The sequence below is a fragment of the Callorhinchus milii genome, unplaced genomic scaffold (genome assembly GCF_018977255.1).
Source record: "Callorhinchus milii isolate IMCB2004 unplaced genomic scaffold, IMCB_Cmil_1.0 Scaffold586, whole genome shotgun sequence".
Lineage (NCBI taxonomy): Eukaryota > Metazoa > Chordata > Chondrichthyes > Chimaeriformes > Callorhinchidae > Callorhinchus > Callorhinchus milii.
The window spans coordinates 1,642-23,350 of record NW_024705327.1 but is presented as its reverse complement, the minus strand read 5'-3'; the positions used below and the strand labels follow the sequence as shown (position 1 = coordinate 23,350).

General features: G+C 48.1%; 1 pseudogene; it reads left to right on the top strand.

Moving 5' to 3' along the window:
- Positions 1 to 269: 269 nt before the first annotated feature.
- On the top strand, positions 270 to 8,331 carry LOC121852221 (annotated as a pseudogene).
- The last annotated feature ends 13,378 nt before the right edge of the window (positions 8,332 to 21,709 follow it).

Below are 21,709 nucleotides of genomic sequence, written 5' to 3'. Positions count from 1 at the left end.
CGTGATTAGTGGATAAAACAAATTTCTCGACACCGGTGTATGACAGCAAGAGCATTTTATGCCAACGCTGTTGCAAGAGGTTACACGTTTGGTGCAACGCTCCTTCGCTGGCTATGCTTGACGAATGAATAACAACCAGTGGATGCGCTATATGAATGCAAACTTTCTCCAAGCAATAACATGCATAGCTGGATGGTGTGTCATGGCGTCTGACCCAAATGTGGTAATGTGGTTCATGGCCCCCTTTCTCCGTGTGTCGCACAGCAGCCATGGAGCAGGTGCTGAAGACATTTCCGGACATGCCCCGCACTGCCAGCGCCAAGGAGACTGACCTCATTTTCCTGAAAGGCCTCATGGAGAGCCCCGTGGTGCAGTGTCTGGCCAAGGTTGGTGGAGTTTTATTACAGTACAAATATTCCCAAACGCATTTACGACAATGGGAATTTTACAGCTGAATATTAAAATATATGCAGTATCACACTCAATTCTTATATCAACTTGGGAAAATGCCACCTTTCGAAATAAGTAAGAAGAAGACATTTTAATTTGCCAATTTGGTAGAGACGATGGTAACATCCGTAATTATTTTATTTACGTGGGTCTTTCAGGAAGCTTGAACATTGTTATAACGACAAGTTGATCATGGCCTGAGTAAACGCAACATGATATCATTCATACACCTATATCTACCAGGAGGTTGGTTAAGAGCAGGCTAGGTTTTTATATTTTCATTTATGTTGGCAGACTTTTGTCTACATTTTACAGCCATTATTTCCATTTTCAAGGGTATATTATTTGAGTATTAGCCATACGTCCCTGTCAACCAAGGAAATGGCAAGGTTTGTGCAATTCATACCTGGCGTCTTCAGCTTCAGGCAACTATGACAGAGTTGGTAGTCTTGTTAAACCGGTTTATCCTTCATAAATAATTGACGACTCTTGCCCTCAAATGCACTGACCCTTTGTATAATTCAGACTTTATGTAAGTCCTAAAATTCGTAAAAATATCACATGTGTCTTTCAAACTAAGGCTTTTTTTTGGGATTTAATTCAACATGGCACACTAACACAAAGCATATACCTGGGATGTTTAAGATGTGTAAATAATATAACCGTTAACCTCCTACTTCACTTTGACATTTTAGACATCAAAAATATAATAGTATGTGTTGAAAGTCAACAAACATGAGCACCATAAAGTCACATACAACAAGTTGGCTAAATAAAATAATTTTCGGAAGGACATAACTGGAATGCACAGCATAATGTGTATAACGAGGGCGATTAGCTAAGATGCATCAGGATCGAAATGATGACGTGAATAAGAGCATGACTGAGCGGTTTTGGGAAACTGAATTTGATTTCGAAAAGTGGTATTACGATGTTACCGAAGAAAAATAGGTTTTCAACAACTTCGTATCACAAGCTATGACATGGATCAGAAATGTAACACAGTGACAAGGAATATGGGACAAAACTGTTGAAAAGCGTACAGAAGCATTGTGAGTTCCACGATTGGAATTACGCTGATGCAGAAAGAAGACTACACGAGTCATTGAACAAATAAAATTCGGGGAGATCATGTTGGTGGTTAAAAAAATAAGTTGGCTTGCGCAGGACACATGGATTGGATAATGGCCAGTGGTCAAGACTGATGACAGAATGGCAGCCAAAACAGACAGTGTTCGTTTTTTTTACTTCTTTCGCACCACACGTAGCCAACTGTGCCTATCGGAGGTGAGGGGTACGTATGAAACTGTGATAATCGGAGGATGATCACTGCAGAAGTGGAGATTGGCTCGTGCAGCAGAGAGATTGTATCTAAATGGTTATGGTGTGGAGAAGGTTCATCCAGCAGTGGATAGACAATGGCTGATTCTGGCAATGATGTTTAGAGTAGCTGCTCAGACCTCCATTGTTTAGGTTGTAAGTGACTAGCCAGTGAAAAGGCCGATGTTATTCCCTTCTCAATATGGTTCAACTGCCACTGATACTATAAAACACTTATATAATCTTGCTGTAATGCCACTTAACTCTTTGCCCCATGCTTCAAATAGAATCTCACACGTGTGCACTCTGGAATGTCTTACTCCTCTAACTCCTCCTCCTGGTGTTGCCTGCCGTCTCCACCCACTTCACGCCATACACAGGCTCAGGGCAAGCTTGAGGAACCCAAGCTCGAAGCGGTGAGCGAGAACAACCTAGAGCTGGTCCAGGAGATCCTGGAGGACATCTCCCCGATGACGGAGCGAGACAACAGTGCTGCTGAGCTCGCCACCATCCTCCAGGAGCCCCACTTTCAGGTTGGGCATTTTTTAATGGTGGCGTGATGTTATCTTCCTCGCCTGGTATGCAGGAGGGCTTGGGTTTGACCCCGACCCTGACGCCTGTACATTTGGAGTTTGCATGTCTCTCCCTTCCCGCGGTTGCGTGGATTTTTTCTCTGAGTCCTCCGCTTTTTCCCCTCCATATTTAGAAACATGCATTGAGATTATTTGATTATTTTGGTGCTTTAAATGTGAAAATGATGGGCCACTTTGTTGAGATATAATTTGTGGCCAGGTCGCTTCTGAAAAATAAGTCACTACCTCAGTGGGCTTGTTTACCTTTCCTATATTTTGCACTCGTATAGTGTTTTTGAATTGTTTGTGTTGTAATGTTCTAATCCGCCCCTACTGGACATCTGTAAAAAGAGCTTTGGAGTCTGGAGCTCATTAGATTCCTGCAGTATAAATACATATTCTGATTCTGGATTGTGTCACAACCATTGTACCTCTTAGCTAACTGAGTACTCGCTTAATACCAAAATGTGCAGCATTTTATCTCCTGAGAATTTTTCAGTTAATCGTGATTCAGTTCAGCATCTTTCCTATGGCAACATCATTTAGTGCCTCTTAAAAGGTCATTGTCTTGTAGCAACCCTGTCGTTGCTGTAATTTCTTATCCACCATGGAAGCCATATGTGTTTGTGTTGTTCATTATGTGCATGCTCTTTAATGGGTCGGTAAAATCAGGTAAAAAAAACACTTGTGGTGCCCCTAACAGTCGTGTCCTCTTTGTGGATGCTGATTACCCACCCCTAAGGCTGCGTTTCTATGACGGTACATTGACGGGGGGACAGCAAACACAGCAGGTATAATAAATGAGGTAATTAATCCATAAATATGCAAACGCCTACTTTGCCTCTCCTTGCTCGACAATGCCAGTCGCTTTTGGGAGCCCATGACTCGGTGGCCTCCAAAAGCTACGAGTGCTCCCGTGCAGCCCGCACCTCAACGCGGACAGCGGCGATGAGCTCGGCGCACTCGAGTCGGGAGTGACAGACGCCATCCGCATGGTCGGGATTCGCAAGATGGAGGGAGAGCCCCTGGTAGGTGCGACACACTCACCGCGCGAGTCGTAGAGCTGCTGCAATGTCATTTCTTTGGAACTGCTTTTTGTGTTTAATTTGTAGCCCCCCCCGCACCTCCAATTAGCACGGTTCGCAAAGTACAGCGCGAAAGAAGTTCAACGCACATATCTTTTGTTGTAACAAAAAATAGGTCATTTTTTGTATCTCGGGCAAGCATTTTTTTTTCTTAGCAAGGAAGCAACATGAAAGGGGTTGGCATCTCTGCTCAAAAGAGCATTGGGTAGTGCTGTTCTGTTTTGGTGGACCTAAATCAATGGTTGAAATTCCACATTCCTCTGAAAGGGCCAGTGTTTGCATTTCTTGTAATAAAACAATTAAATACTTGGCAATGATGGGCTTTTTTATATTTCATGTTGTCTTTGTCATAACAGCCCATATCTTCATGCTCAATAACGCATTGTGCTGGTGTTCCTCTCCAATGGACTCCCGAAGGCAGCTTTCAAAAGCCCACTACCCATGGTGGAGACATTCTTACAAGAGGACAACCACTTTTTCATTCACAAAGTAGTACTCTTTGTATTGTCCGTGGGGAGATGATGGGCTGAGGCAACCCTCAAGCGAAATTTAAATGATTTTGCATTGAACAAATCACCCTGGCCTGGGTAGGTTTTTCACTTTGAGACCTCTCCAAATAAAGCCAGCAGAAATATATTTTCTTAAAAGATTTAATTAAACAGTGCACATGGTGTTTGCGCATGCATGCCACCCACCAGGGCGTCACGTTCCGCGTGGAGAGCAACGAGTTGGTGATCGCGCGCATCCTGCGGGGCGGCATGATCGACCAGCAGGGCCTCCTGCACGTGGGCGACGTCATCCGCGAGGTTAACGGCCGTGACGTCAGCAATGACCCGTGGGGCTGCAGCGCTACCTGCGCGAGGCCACAGGCAGCGTCGTGCTCAAGATCCTGCCCAGCTATACGCTGCCGCAGAACCCCGCGCCGGTACGCACCGGGAGGGAGGGGGGGTTGGGTAGGCCCACAGGCCACATGCATAGCAGGCACTGGAATCAGATGAATCTGATGAGTATATAAAGCTCTTTTTCACAGATGTCCAATTGGGTCGGGTTGGAAAGTTATCACAACAAACGAAACAAAAACGCGATAGAAGTGCAAAGTATAGGAAAGGTAAACAAATCACAAAAAATTTACCCGTAAAAACAAAGTTTTTCACTCTAAATCCTTTATATGCGTGGCGGCTAGAGTCCTCTCGTCCTCTGGCTTGAGATGGCTGCCACCTATGGGTCAGATGATTGTCTGCCAGCATTAAGCAATTAGTAATTAAATATTAAAAAAATTCTCTAAACAGTGTAAAATTTTGGAAATGTTTTTTCACGAAAATTAATTGTCACGCACAACGAGTCTGTGTGGAAAATGTCAGCTCGATTGGATCACGGGAAGTGTGTTAAAAAACGACCCAAAGATTTGCACGGTCGTAAGCAAGCAAGCACGCAAGCAAGCACGCGAACTTAATATAAAGGATTTAAAAATGGGACCAAAGCTGATGGGCATGTGCTCTCTTTATCGATCGCTATCCATTGCATCATGGGAGATGGTGAAAACAAACCCAGGTGTAACAACGTGCCGGTTTATGGGTTAAAACTGATCCTCGGTGCTCGCAATGTATGCTTAGAATCATGCGAGCAGGAAATAGAATTGTTGATTCGCATACCCTGTACGTATTGGACTCTCGAAATAGAATCAACGCTGAATCATGACAGATAATTATCAAATCTCACAGTGGGTGAATTGTTACAGCCCTAATAATTATGTGATTGAGTTTTCTAGCAAGGAGTCACTGAGTCTCACGATTTTTCAAGAGTTTCACATTGGGGTGTGTCGTCACTTTGCCAATTCTTTGTGCGTTAGTGTTTTGAATTTGGTAAAAAAAGTACACGAAGAAAAACCACACAAGGAGAACACCAACAGAACCATATAGAGGAGTTAATAAACCTACTTTCTGTACTGCCATCAACTAGCCATCTTACAGCAGAGCAAGTTTGGGGGTTTCAAACTGCTTTGAGTTCTATCAACTTAGCCCCTCAAGCTCAGGATTATAGGGGTGCACCACTCCACCCAGCTGTAATGAGTCTAAATCTGGCATTGACCTCTTCTCGGTCAGATCAGCATATACACATACTGTATGTGGCAGTAGAAAGCTGGATACAGAGAAAGGCATTAGGCTGCCTATATCAGCCCTTTTATATGCTGTGCCAGCTTTTATAGCTTCCTGCTTTAAGCAGGCATATCTGTTTTTTACATACCCAATGTGCACTTAGCTGTTCATTATTGTAAGTGGATATTTTTGCATCTTTATTTATTTATAAATCCAGGAGACCTAGTTATTCGCTTGATGTGCTTTCATCACGCCATAATATATATATTTATAAGTAGCATCTACTTAGTATTTGTACAATGGCTGTAGAAAGAATAATACAATGTTGGATTTAACACAAGAGTTGCTGACATGTGTCGAACAGCACTTGTTTGATTGCATCTATCTATTAATAATTCAGCATCTAAATGTGGTTCAGGGTCATAGTCAGTGATTTGTGTAAGGAAATTATTTTCCGAAAGCATTTGGAAAATGTTAATGGGGGGGGAAATATTATAGGCATTTAAATCTGCTGCAATCAAGTCGGCAATATCAAAATACATTTGCAATACGTTTTAACGACTGGAAATACCGCTCAGCACGTGTCTCGCAATTGTGAATGTCCCCAGATTTATGAGAAATGCGGCGTCTATTTAGCCTTGGTTGCTCCGATTTTTCTGACGAATTTTCTTTAACTCCAGCCTTGCTGTTGATAATGATTAATGCTTTTCTCTTTGAGAATATCATGTGTAGTATACTACCTGCATACTACACATTGGGTGATACTTCCGGATGTGGTTAACATGTCCTAGGAGAGGTGTAACCTTGGTAAACAACACCAACAACAACCGCCATTCGCCACTAAGTGGCGGTGACGTCACCACGATGCTTGTGCCAGGCCAAGTGCACCTTGAGGCCACGTGAAGTGTCGAACGCCCGCTGGCAGGAGGTCACGGGGCAGACCCAGCAGGTGCCACGGGTCGACTGACCGAGATGACCGAGATGACTGGCTGATGCACCACCTTTGCCCCCTACTGTACCAACTTGCTGTGCTTTAGCCACCCGGCGCTCCGCTCGTTGTTGTGAGCGTCGCTCCTCCGCCCTCCGTTGTTGTTGTAGGGCGACTGCCTCCAACTGCCCAGTAGCGTCCTTCACGAGCCTCCTCCACTGAGGCCGATCTTGACACCGCTGGTACCAGTCATCGGCAAGTCCACTCAGCTCCACGTCCTCCTGTACCACATCACTCCATCTCTTCTCTAGCCCGTGCCACGCCCGTTTAGCCCCCTCGATCCGGCCGAACAAAAGCTGTTTAGGCATGCGGTGGCTGGGCATGCGGGCTACATGACCCAGCCAACGCAGCCTTGCCTGCCGGAGGAGCTCACCGATGGGACTTTGCCCAGATCTTTCAAGGATTTGTGAGCTCCTCACACAATCCAGCCTGGTTAAACCCAGGATGGATCGTAGGCAGGCCAGCCTAAATGTTTCCAACCGGCGAAGATGCTCCATTAGGGGGGTCCACGTTTCGCAAGCGTAGAGAAGGGAGGGAATGACCGTGGCCGAGAAGACCTGAAGCTTCGTGCGGAGCGACAGACCAGGTAGCTTCCACACAGCGTTACGCAACCGATGAAAAGATATTGCCGCTCGACTGATTCGGAGTGAGACCTCTGCTGTTAAACTGGAGCCGGTCATAAGCACACTGCACAGGTATGGGAAACTCTCCACTCTCTCCACAACTTCCCCATCACCGATTGGGAGTTGTGGGGGTGGAGTGTCCGATGGTACAAAATACCCAGGCAGGTGCTTAGTTTTGGTGGGGCTGATGGTAAGGCCCCACCTCTGATGCCTGGTAAACGCATCCCATAACACATGCATGTGCTGAGCAAATGCTTACATGTGCAGTGGCATCGGTGGATGCCACTGCATGCCACGTAAGACCGGCCTGTGTGTGGAGCAGGAGACACGCTGCTCACACCACCTACAGCACAGCAGTTGTGCGACATTGCACTCCGCGTGCAGTGTCAGCCCCTGGAGGCTAGGGGGCGAGAGCGCCTGGAGCGGCACAGGGGTGACATGAGGCCATGGCACTCCGGATCAACCCGGAGGGCTGGTGGCCGGAGGTACCGGGGGTGGGGCCCCCAAAAAGGGGGGCTGGGGGACCCCGGGACCGGTTCCAGGGGCCTCTGGAAGGGCCGAGAAGGAGGCTTGCCTAGGGGCGGAGAAAGCCCCGTGACTGGGAATTTAAGCCGGACCCCTATTGAATATCCTGATTCGCAGATGAAAAAAACAGAAACAAGTGCCCCTCGGAATGGAATGCGGATGTTAGGCCCCCAACTCCAGCATCTCACATTCGTACGGAAGGCGGATTCGCCACTCTTACAGATAGGGTGGTACAAAAACTAGAATGTCAACTCGTCGAATACGCATGTGAGCTAGCCGAGTATTGATAACAGACGGCGAAACTGAATCTTCTTTCCAATGGAGCAGTGGGCGGCGATTTTGACCCTTGATCGTGGTTCATATGGGATGATAACCGCAGCACACTCTGCCACGATTGTTATGACATTGTCATTGGAAAAAACTAGCACCGTTGGTAATAACCGGGAACAGCGGAACCTGTACCGCGGATGGGAAGCGTACGCTCTGAGTACGACGCCCCGGAGACATAGGTGTACCATGCCCCGAGCCGTATTCTTTGGCAATGGTAACGTTACAGTAGTTGTGGCGTGTGGATGTGCAGAACTTAGTCGGGCCGATATGATCCGAAGTATTACAGATTTCGTCGCGTCTGGCTCCACTTTGTTCCACTGGTATTGTACTGTTTTCGGATAGCAATCATTGAGTACACCGGTTGTTTAGGTGCTCTACCCTCCGATGTCGTCATTTAACTGACTTAGTTTTCACTAAATAATAACCGAAACAGCATAGTGTGTACCTAGCCGGATTATCCAACGTTTTGTACCCAAGCCTTGAAGCTAGAACTGCGTTAAATGATTAGGTGGGACCCTCGTGCCCCAGCCACTCCCGGGAAATTCTCGTTATGCAAGCGGGTGCGCGGGTATCCTCCCGCAGGCGACGGTGTGGCAGCATGGACATGGACCTGTAACAATCACGGATCAAAGTAGTTATACACGCCTCCAATATGGGTTTACAAAGCATCGATTAGGCTCTTGGAACTGCTGACATCTCGATTGTTATGAAAGGATAATCGTCTTGTAGATTAGCAAGAAAGTCAATCTCAAGTCACACGTAGCTTCCTGCCCCGGCGGAACAGTATTTAGCACTGTACTGCCTTAGTCAAAGCGTCCCGGTTGCGGCCTCCTGCCCGTGCTTTGTCAATGAGGGGCCCGCGGCGGCCGCAGGCTGCGCATGGGACCGGACATGTAACTCTGAATGGTCCTTGCTCATTTCTCCCCATATTCTGAGCTAAACTTGAAAAAGCTGAGATACAAATTTCAATTCTTCATCGCTAGTCTCACCGCAGGGCATTCTTTCGGGAAGTACACAAAGTTGGACATCGGTAGCAGATCCGATCACCAGCTCTTAGCGTCTCTTCACAATTGTCAATCCCCTCCTACTTTTCCCGCAGGCTGAATTGTTTGTATTGTCCACAACCCACAGCATACGACTTTTGGGCTAGACGGTGACCTATTATTCGGATGCTGTGTTCGTTTGCGCTTTGCGCGTTCGTTTACCCCTATCGCACACGAATTGCATTATAATTTGGAGTTACTGCTCTTCAGAGGGGCTCCGGCTGGCTATACTGAGCTTGACTCGCGGAACAAAGAAGTTGTATGCGTGGACGTGGGGGTAGCTCCCTCCCTAAGACGCGGCATTCGCGTACCAACGTCCTCGCTCGAATTGCCCCGTTGTGTAACTAGGAAGATTGCTTCAGGGGTTAGACACCAGAACCCTGGTTAAGCGTGATATCGGCTCCGTTGAAAATACCTCCGCTGGGCACCGCCCATCATAGGCGAGGTTCGGTAACGTGACCTGAAATTTAGACAAGGGATACTGTCTCGGGGTTAATCGTTTTTTGCCTTTGGTCCTCGACGAGAGTCGCGGGGTCCTAGCAGAAACAAAGCTCCAAGGCATCTAGAAGTAAGCGTCAGAAGGTCCGGCAGCAAATATTGTGCTAGATAGGTTTGTTGGGATATGTATTTGGGGAATGGATTCATAAGCGTTATAGGGAATTTTACCCCAGGCCCCTTCATTAAACAGAACGGCAGGGCCTCTCCGATGCGCGTTGTTATAAGTAACCTGCCATTGAGCCGAATCGTACACGCCTCAGCCTACATGCATATGACAACGCCCTGCAGACCCTCGACCGGGGGGAGAATTGAGCCCCTATCTAGAAACCTGGCGAGTTACCCGATTTTTATACCAAACGCGTAATGTTCACACGGATACCGGCGTGACACCGTACGGGCCATAGCCCAACTTCGGGCCGCCTAGACACGCGAATTCAAAGATATTGCTATAACGAAGGCGCCAAATAAGTAATGATCCGAGTCATGATAAAAGAACTAAATCGGTCCTCGTAGGTCCTTGATGGACCTAGCTGACTCTAGTACTGGGGTCGCCCGGCGGGATGTTGCCATACGAAATGTAACCAAATAAGGGGTAAGCTACAGCCTTAGCATATGCCTTATTCCGGTTGAGCTCTACCTCTGGTGCTTAGAACGGACGCGTTCTTCGAAGTTGGCAAGTTTGTGGGCACGTCGTCTTCACCTTAGTCGATATTGCTCTCAGCTTGGCAACTTCAGGTAATAAGTCCCCAGAGAGAGAATTGAGATTCGACTAGCGTCCGATTGAGGAAAGGTGATGATGGGACACCATGAGACCCTCCCATGGCCATTCCGCACAAATCTCTTTAAGTCGGGGGAGTCTTAGCGTTCGCATCGTAAATGCCGCCTATCAACATGGCGACAACTGGGATTCATCTGGCATTCAGTTATTGACTAGTTCATAGTAAGACTCCCCGGCTCCCGATACGATGTAGCTGTTTGTTCTGGTACATTGAACCGGATGTCTCCGAAGAGTCCAAATCTCCGTAACTCTATCCGGATGTCGTTGCATGACATAGGCCTTCGACTCAGTCGCCGCTTAAATTCGTCTAGACTTCCCCCCGCTTAAAGAGGTCGTAGTTATATGAAAGTCACTTGGGGGGCACTCACAAAAATCCGCAGGTCGAAGACGGGCAGTGACAGGTAATTAAATTAAATGTATACAGGGTCAATAGTCAAATTGAAAGAGGGAAGATTTAAGACATTAGATAGCGCTTATCCCCCCTGATATCGGAGAACACAGATTTTGACAGTCCCTGCTTGGTCTTGCAGCATACAGCGCTCTTAAATCGACTTGTGTGGCGTATGACCACCAGTACCCAAACAACAACGTAAAATTCGCAAGAGGGAGGATGGATCGCGAGCAAGATCCCCTTTATTGGTCTTACCTAACAGATGACTTATGGCCGCGCGAAGTAGAATTGTAACGGGATTTACGATGCGGGAACGGATACGATGTCGGGACGGAGTTAGAGAAACTCATCTTAGCACTCCTTCTTCTTAAAGGAATTTCGCGCTATTCAAGGAAGTACACATCACAGCTATCGACAATATAAGTACTCCCGATGGCGTTATCTTGCGTTTCATCCAAATTCAAGCCGTATTAAAATTCTAGTCTGGTGGAGGTGTGCCCTCGCTGCTGATGTGCTGACAGATTGTGTGAGTTGATTCTTGCATTTACTCCTGGATTTGACCCTTGCAAACGAGCAAGTGCTTAAATAATGCTGTATTTTTTAGCAAAGACTCTTGAGACATATACCGGATTTACCAATCTCCTTCAATAATCGTTGGAGGACTATTTCATTTGAGCCGGGTTACTTAAAGGGGACTATATGCTCTGCATCGGCCAACACATAGTCTCAGGGAGCAGGACGCCATTCCGACCGTTCTTGAGACGTCCTCAAGTTTCGTCCACGAATCTCCATCCGTTAAGTAATCCCCCTGCCCGCTAGCACGATGTGGTCGGGAGGTATACCCACAGGATTTTGAGGGTATGATAGGGCTATAGTGCACTAGTTCTTTTACTCGCATTGTTTGTTAGGGCGGTTCCCCTCATTTTATATGGACTGTCGGTACCTCCCGTTGATAACGTTCCTGCGTTTAGCAGTCATCACCGTACGGTGCGCTGACGTAGCTCGATCCTTGAAGTATAACGCTTAGAGCCTTGGCCTTGGCCTAATTGCTCTGAACGGCTTATGAGCATTTGGACGGGGGCGCTAACGACTTCATAGGCCTAGCTGAGCGTAGCCCACCAGAGTTCCTATAAGTCCGATGGCTACTTGCCTCGCGTGCACTTGACCCCCTTCCTCCTCGTCTCGGCACGTTAGTGGCTCAACAACCTGTGGATCGGGGTTAGAAAAGATCTGCGAGTATTCCAAATGCCCGGAATACCTAACGCATAAGTCAATAAGCTTTTTTGCATATGCTTCCATAGATGAAAAGGTCTTGGCATGTCTCCATCGCGATGCGTTACATCGCAACAATGTAAGGGTACCTGTGTTTTTTCTATCCCGATAAGGTCTCTACGAACCACGATAAATATAAAGGGACTCTATCTTGAGTCCTTATATCTGGTGATATCCAACCGATCTGGAATGTCGACTCCGGCTACGTACCTGCCTCATCTAGCAAGCTTGCCGCTACAGAGATCTGTAATATAGCCGCTTCGCAATCTTCGGTTCATGAAAAATTAGAGACATGGGGCTTACTCAACCTAACTGGAACGTACTGGCAAACCAACAATATTTATTATTGGCTAATCGGCGCGCTTGTCCAGCGCTACATCCCAATTATGACACGGAAGGGCCTTCTGCGGCATCTACCAATACATTCTTCAATTGTAGTAAGCCGGCCACATTTCCCTAGGTTCTACTGGATTATGAGAGTCACTACCTATAGATTACTAAATCTTGTAAAGATAACCACCCTTGCATTGTGTTTTAAATCGTAGCATGATTTACAGCGCCGGCCGGAGCCTAGCGGTCAATAGCATACAGCTACCGCCGGGCTTTAGGTCTCGCTCAGTGGTCTACGCTGAGTGCGCTAAGACACTAATGTTAGGGGTCACGGCTGCTGCCTCCCTGCGCGCGCTCCCGCATTATAACCAGAGATCATATCTGGTCATACATCACGGTTCACTGGTGGAGATGCCCAACGTTTTCAACAAGGTGCCATTGTGAGCAGTCCAACAGAGAGTTGCCCGCATATCTCTCCGCACGACATACACTAATTAACGGCAATCAGGCCACATCTGAAAACATAGCAACTCTGAGAGGCAAGGTCACCTAAGTGGGCAGGGATCAGAACGTTCTGCGATCTAGGAGCTTAACGCCACATATACTATCCTCTCAGTTGCGACATAAGTAGACGTCAACATAGGACACATGGATGCATTACGCGCGCTTGATTACGTTCCCGGGTCCAGATACTCCGGGTCAGTCAAGCGCCATGTGGCCAAACGTTTCCGGTACTGCAAGGGTCCCACGCTTCCCACTGATATTTCTGACCTTCGGAACTGCGCATTAAAACTTGCACTGGTTGCAGGAGAGGGTACTGGCGGAGGTGGTCTGCGCCCTTCAATAAGGGCCCTATTGAGACATATGACGCAGCACGGCACGAGATGCAGTGTATGCCATGTATACAAGTAGGCGGTCTGAGGGATATTCGTCTCGTAGCAGACGTCTGCCTCGAGCTAGCAGATATATGTCCGAGGATCGGTAAGGATAGCAGAGCCGACTGATATAGGTCTCTATCCGGCGTTGACGCCAGGCGTCTTATCGCACTCAAAGCTGTCATCACGCAATTGTTCCCAAGCAGCCAAACTCTCATTAAATTCACTTATATAGGTTCTCGTGCCCCCTTGCTACACTCCTCCCTCCACTGGTGGTCCACATGACACTCAAACATAGATTGCAACGGGGCGTTACAGCCGACTTGGTTATGAGACGTAGGTTCTCCAGTGCAATTGCTGAGAGACTAAGCGCGTTGAGTGTGTGTAGGAGCCATCTCCGGTCATTTAAAGCGTAGGTATCCCGCCTGCGGAGCTACCCCTAATCCTGAGATACTATTTTTTTATCGGCCGCGGCCATGTGGCACACCGACATATACTATGTGTGTTGTAGGCCCTGTCTTCCCAAAATAGATGCGGGTGCCAACCGTTCCCAATGAGATTCCCAATACGCAGTATGCACATCGAACCCTGGCACCTCCAGCTTAGCGAGGCTTGTTGAGTAGGCTGACCCCGATGGTACTAGAGGAGTAAAGCAGCTACCCTACAGACCTGGACACCACGTCACCAGGAGGCTGGCGGATCTAGACATTCTATTTCCGGACCCAGGTTTGTGGGGCAACCCTTGGACGGCGGGCACTCCATGACATTGCCCCGGGCGCAGTCGCTGCCGGATGATGCGTGTCCAGTCACGCCAGGCTAGCGGCCTATTTGGTTCTCAGCACGTGTGCACCAACCCGTAACCATTGTTCAGGCGGAGCGGAGTTTCTTAGCACCACAAGATCCCAGGATAACAGAAAACATGGGCACCTGGGCTGCCGTGACTACTACCAATTACAGCTGTTCCTCCAGCTACTCACGCTAGTGTGCCTCTCACTAGATGATTCACTTCCTTGCCATTGGACGTATGGGCTGGCGCGCATTTTGGTCGTACCACCGGTGAGGAACCTTGTTAATCCCGTCTTCACCGATCAAGCATCTGTTACCCGCTCCATGCGCGACAACGTTAACGATCGCTAGGAGTAATGCGATCTCGCCCACGCCTTGCAGGCGCTATATGTAAACGGTTAGGATGGTCCAGATACCAATTTCGGGGGGCAACCCTTCTACTGCTGTACCGGCTTATAACACCCTAATCTGGCTTCTAAGGACTGCCGCGGTAGGTTAAATCTATGTAGGTTAAGGACTGTCATCAGAAGGAGCCCGGGATCAAGGAGTAGCACATTGGTAGCACACTGCGATTCTGTTCATCAGGTGATTTTATACTGTGACCCGTGCATAGTGTACGGCACATGATTAACTCGGGTACGACGGTTAATCCTGTCGACATTACTTCAAAAATATGATCTACCGTCTGTAGTACCACGGGTGGTGCCAGACTTCTGTTTTCATGGGCTACCTGAAACCGCAGCACACCGGGATCATAGGTCCTGAGGTCCCTTTCCCAGGGGGAAGACGTTGTCACCGGCACACGAGACATAACGTCCAGGACGAGGGTGTATTGCGCGCCGGGACTTTACTGGAGAGGGTAGAAATCCCAATTATTATCCAGTTACCTGGCCTAGTCGTCAAGACCCTGGTGACCCGCTTCAGCTGTTACTCGGCGCCTAGTGCAAAGCCTTAGATGGAGGGACATACCACGTTCGTCGCTGTTAAAAACTCCCCGGTCTCACGTCCCTCGGTGTCGTCCAGAATATACCCCATTAAGTGTTCCTGTTTACCCTCATAGGTGACAGGTGCCCCGCGTTGTACATAATTAAGTAGGCCGATATTCTCTGGTCGACTGGCGGCATAACGGTATTCGTCATACCTTCTCTGGAATCACTACATTGACTAAAGGACTTCTATATTCAGCTTCCAGTCTAAGAGTACGCGCATGGACTAATCGCTGCCCAATGATCAGTGTTCAGCCACTCGCGCAACTTGCACAAGTGAAGTCATCTGTATGTTTGGTTGATCGGTAGCGCGGGATTGTTATTGAGATCGCTGGTTTGGTTACGGAGGACGTCATCAGATTTATTAAATACAATAGTTACTCTGAGATTCATGCAAGCCATTGCCGATAGAACAACATAATCTTGCATCGATATATCTTGTAAGCTTAAGAGAGCCCGCCATCGAGCCACCGCAGCCTACCGTTAACTAATACGGTGAGACTTGCGCGCCTACGAAACGCTATACGTTATGTGAATCCAATATAAGTTCGTCTCATGTTGTAAACCACGGGACTATGACCCTTGTAGTAGCTCTGATATAGTTCGTCTAGTCTCTGTGGTTAGCGACCAACCGAATGGGTGATTCAATCTTGTACCCTGCCGCTCACCTCAATCGAAATGCGGTCACGGAATATCGCTGGGCACGATTATAAGAGATGTATTTGAGCCAGTGTGCGGTAGCTCTGGGTAATACCATCGAATTGTGAGACCTGAAGTCGCGTGCATTCCTAATACATCAGCCTTGATAGTGAAATGTCTTCCGGATTCTCCCCGACAACTGACACTGGTTTAACGGGTAAACTTGGGAGTACTCATCAAAGTTTCTGACCGAGCAACCTACTCGCTTTGTGAGTCATACGATCGCATTCACTGGTTGGCTCGACAAAGCGTGAGGGACAACAGCTCGTCTGACAACCGCGGGCACGCAAGCCATGACGCTCCACCTCCTAGAGACTGATCATTGCAAGATCTCATGTTAGGCCCCAGGCATGCTCGTTAATTAAGGACACTTAAATTCCTGAGTACCTATTTCCTGTATCTATGGGGAGTCTCGAGACACGTGCCATTCGTCAAATTTGAGAATCGCTTCAGTGGAGCCTATACATGGAGTGGTCGCCGCTGGGCCCTTAGCCTAGGTAGACCGCGGAGAGTAGGCTGCTATGGTGGAGCGGGGAGGTCCTAGTAAGCTTATGTTCTAGGCCCGTGTACTCAAATGATTGCGCGTGGAATGTAGAGCCGCTATGGCTAAAGACAGATGATACCGAACCCTCCATGAGGTTCCATGCGCGTTGGCCTCGCGAGCGTCTGAACGATGCACGGACATGATGGAACACCGGGAATGGGTAAGCTAATCTCGATTCAGTCGATTCTACCCCCACTCTATGTTCGGAAGAGAAAGCAAGACCTTTGGAACCGCCTTGCCGTACCCATAAACGATTCCTCGACTGTGTCTGACATGTTTAGATAATTGGCCTCTTAGCATTCAATTTCAATAGTGGCGACCCGATCTTTATTTCCACGTTTGACCACGGGGTCGCTTTTATACTGGGCACAGGTGCACGAGGGTCGGATTGTACACTACACAGCAGGTCGGCTGAACGTGTGATTCGGTACCGTAGGATGGCACACCACCCAACGTCTTGAGTAGGTCACTAACGGGTACATCACGGTACTCACTTCCACGACTTACCAAAGCCACCAGCTTTAAGCAGCGTAGGGGTTCATCCACAGTAGTCCACCTGTATAGGGAGGACGCACTGACGTCGATCACATAATGAGAGTGAGTCACTGAGGACCAAAAATTTCCGGCTATGTTCGATTTAAATCCAGGGAGGTCGGATGGAAAGATACCCTCGTAGGAACGTACTGCTGCGCCTGCTTTTGTACTGTCAATCCAGGCTTTACAGATTCCCGAACTTTCTTAACCACTATTACCGCAGTCACCAGCTCAAACTACTGTATGCTTGAGGTTGGGTAGTTCTGAACCACCCGCATATAGATCCCTTTACGTAGGTGAGTGGAAATATCAGTCATTGAGGTGTGACATTCCTTTTAAGTCCACCCTAACACATGTTTGGAGTTTGGTGCACAAGCCCACTTAGATGTATATAGCTCCCTACGGATCCGCAATCGCCATCGGCGGTAATAGCTGGTCGCTCTCAGGTAACGGGTATTATGCGCCCCAGGGCTTGCAGAGGCGACAACAGGGCCGAGCTTAGTGACGGCAGTCTAGGCCCATGGAATCAGTATAACGTTCATGAGGCCCCCCTCAGCTTCAGACTGGAGCAGAGTTGTGTAGCGTTCTGGTCCGATCAGATAGACACGCAGTTGATGCCATCACACGCGCACATAAGCGGTTGAGGGTAGCGCATTAAGATCCTAGACGAGATGAGTCGCAGACGGCGTAACTGTCGAAATGCTGGCCCCTCTCCACCGACATAAGTTGTGTCTAGGAGAGAGATGCTACAGGTAGTGGAGGAACTTCCGAATACCACGGCTTTTAATTATGGCAGTGGCGCAGAATTATGTTTCCGTCACACTGAGCTATGCCCTATCGGTGTGCCTGATAATCACGTGGACGATGTATAGTCGAATTGAGTTGTGAGTCCAGCCACATCGACCTATACACAAACCGCTTACGTTCAACTGCGAGAGTCACACATAATCCGACATTCGGTGTTTCCCAAAGCGGCGATTCGACGCTTCTCACTTGAGGCATTCCCACGCAAGGAAAACGGTGAAGACTGATCTTCTGCGTTCCCATATAAGCCAAATGTTCGCCCTGGTTCGCGACAGGTTGTAGGTTACGGAGAAGTTGCTCCAATTGGATCAATGCCCTCAGCTTTTGTAAGTCGCAAAACACGACTTCAAAACTTGATCAGAACGTTACGGCCGTAAAAGCCCAAAAGTTTTGACTGCTTATTAGACCTAGCAATCAGTGTTAAGCGCCTTTAAGGTTCCAAGACCGCGTGTGTGCGTAGCGTATTGACATCAGCAAATGTATAACAACAGATATCAAAGGAGGAAATATAACAATGATCTCAGAGCGCCCGGGAGTCCGTGGACATTGTTGCTCGGACAGATAATTGCGTAGACGGACCTAGGTGGAGGCTATCCTGCAACTGTCACCGCTCCATCGACAGACGAACCGTGCTCCCAATCACCGGCAAACCTTCGACTAGTCACATTGATAGGTGGGAGCATAGATTACAGCGACAGTCAGCCTGGAGGCTCCACCTAGCCTTAGTAGCCAGGACGCGGCTTTCATCGGCAAAGCCCGCTCTCTATTTCCCATTCGTGGCTTCTTATGGCGCGGTGAAACCGCGTACGAGGGCAAACATACACCTATCCACCTAAATGGCTTGTTTGCGCCTAAGGGCGTATGGGGACACACGCACACGATGTTGGGTCCGATTCCCTGCTCGCTGTCCGCCATTACCCATTTCGTAGCACGGTTGGGTCCATGGAGTGGTAACTCGCGAACTGAGATCGCAGCAAATAATCGTTCTTTTAGGTATAGCTCATTCGTGACTATAATTCTAGACTGGCATTGGTACGTTACTATGACTAACTCAATAAACACGGATAGACACGTCAACAATGTGCAAGATACTACGCTAGGGTAGAGATCTTTCAATTGAGCGGCTACTAGCAAATCCTGACAATGTTACTGAGAAAATGGCCTAGAAGTAAGAAGCAACACGGCCGGTTCGTGCATATGAAAGTGTTCTCCGACTAATGCCGGAGAGGTAACTGTCGCACTGTATCGGCGTAAAATCGAAGCCTGGCAGTATTGATGTCACGCAAAGGCGTAAGAGGGTGGACCTAGCATTTAAAACGTAGCGAAATATTGGCATCCCTAGCTTACGGGCCTCTGCACGCTTATCGGGCGTGGCTCCGGCACGTGGGTCCACTTACTTGAGTCGACTACAATTAATAAGCTGCTGGCTCACTGGCCCCCAGAATGCGGACCGATGTCGGTGCCGGTTCGCCTTCAAGAAGCCTTTCCCGCAAAGTGACACACAATGTGTGCCTGTCACCAGTCGTTATGGCTCCCCGACATGTTCAGGTGTAGGTCTCATCCAAAATGTATATGCTCTCTCGATAGCGGGACAAATCTTGCGCGGTGAGGTCAGGATGATCACGGCTAGGACACCATTATATTTTGTACCTAGGCTGCCGCGCACTACTGCTATTACTTATTTCTTGACGGCGAGGACGCTCCCCAAATGCCAACGATCGGCCCCCGGTTTCCGGATCAGCGGCGAAGACGAGACGACAAACCGTGGAATATGTATTATAAGTGATAGTCTGTTCCTTCGGCAGCTGAACTCATATCCGCCTTAACCACATTAGATTCAGATTTTGTTCATGGGGCGTGACTGAGCTTGTCACCACGGTTTATTTCAATGCACCCATGGGTAAGTGAATAAACGCTGTGATGTCAGTGGGCACTAATTGTTCTTTTAATGTGGTGTGTCCGACAATAATATGCCAGGTTCACGCAATTTACAAAATTTCTTTCTAATCTCACTGGCTAGTGACTTATGATCTCACGCGGAATCTAATTTAAGATGGCCCCCACTCAGCGCCGAACTGCATCCCTAGTCTCCCATGCCAGGGATATTAGCTCAACAATACTGAGTTTTTTTTTGTCCGACTCTAACCTAGGAAGATTGCTCTGCGGTTCATAGCTTAAACTTCGTGCGGTTATGTAGGACATAGGTTGGCTATTTAGACGCCGCGTAGCTCGGAGCACCCATGCACTAGAGAACTGTGCACCTTACTCTCATACTAAGAAGCCTCGCCCAAAAGTTGCCTTCATCGGACTCGATTTTAAATCGGGATGGCTTCTTGTATGACGACATTGGGGGATTAAGGTTTAATGATCGTCGTTTGTGCAAGTCTACAGGTTACTTCCATGCCCTTTCGATAACGCGACTGTCCTACCAAAAGATCAAAATGACCAAATGTGTGTCGAACCTATTGAACGAGAAGACTAGTGCTGTAATCAGCTTCGAAGGGCCAATGGGTCCAAACTAACGTAGTTGTTCTATCCATATCCACAGGCTTATATAACTGATAGCTTTATGAACCCGCAATAAATAACGCAATGATCAGGCCCTTGTACTGGTACAATATACTTATGTGGTATTAGCAGTGGACCTATACTACAATTGCCAAATGGGGCTCCCGGTCTACGGCAACGTGTACCATGTTATAAAGAACACTTCAGGCTATTAATGAAGATTTCTTAAGGGATTATATGAAGCGGGATCTGGTAGTGGATAAGATGATTCAGAAACCCTCCCTCACACATACCGTTTTGAAGCTTTCCTAGGACTACATGGAGCTAGTACAGATGACGCCTTCGAAAGGTGGCCGAGTCCTTGCGGTGGACGTCCAGCGGCCAGTGGTGTACCCTCGGCCTGGTTCGCTTCAATGAAAAGATGTAATGTGAATGACGCGGCAATAGATTATCTATGTCATTGTCCTAGGTCCGGGTGGCCCAGCACATCGGCAGGTTTGCGCTGTCTCAAAGTGGGGTTTGAGCCGGGTACCCGTCAAGGGTGTGGTGCCGGGTACTTGCGGCTCCTAATTCATTGTATGCGAAGGACTTTAGCCGACACTACCCCTAAAGTGATGACGCTGTAGAGGCTAACCGCGCCCTGAGAGTCGTAGTAGGTGGACCCATCGGCCCCGAATGGACTTATTCCCGTGTGCTTTGCCATCAGAGAAGGTGTGAACTAATCCATTCAGCATTTTCTCCCTGCGGCGGCGATGGGTATGCGTGTGGTCGTAGTCTGAAGTAGGAGCAGTTACTACGCACACCACGGCAATGCATGATCACTTCCACTTTCCAGGGGACGCTGGTTGCCGGGATAAGTAAACCAAAAAGATTCCGCTACCCGACATTCCATAGCGCGAAATATAACAGCCGTAAAGTCTGGGGCCGTGACTCGCAATATTTAAGTGGGACGCCTTTAAAAGCCCGATATATCATGCCCACTACGTGAGTGCTCCTAAGCTACGCTCGAAGCTTTCAATAGTACCTCGCAACTTGTCGTCTTTTATACAGGGCAGTATGTTGGGTGTCAGAAGGAAAAGCTGATATGAGGGGTCCGCCCGGTTCAAAACTGAAGCGTGGTCCCGCATCTGACGTACCGTAGAACTGGACGAACAGTAGCTACATCCCAAGATAACATGCCAAATAGATGCGCTCTGGCCACTGAAGTTCAGTACCGTCTCTTCGCGCGAACAGATATGTCTCGCAGATGGATGGCCTCGGAGCAAAAACGTTTACCTATTGATCCCAAGCCAGTAGTGGGTAAATCTCCGGTCGATATAGATGCTCATAGCTCTCACGATTCGTATACACCCAGAGCTGTAACAGGGGGACTAGTTCATGCAAGTTGAATGGATTATTGTAACATATGGTGCTCAAATAACTTACCAAAACTCACGTCAATAAATCTGCGCTATTGATTATTGCTATGCAATAGACCAGGTCCCCTCTTTGCCGCCCACGTATGTTCGCACTGAACAAGTTAGCTGGAGATTACTACTAGATGTAGCGGTCAATGGTCACATTAGGTATTAGTCATGGACTGAGAGGGTTGTTTGACGCTGAAGGTGTGTGGTGAGTATCATGCATCGTAGAGGATTATAAACATGTGCCCCAACTCTCCTAACCGTTTAGG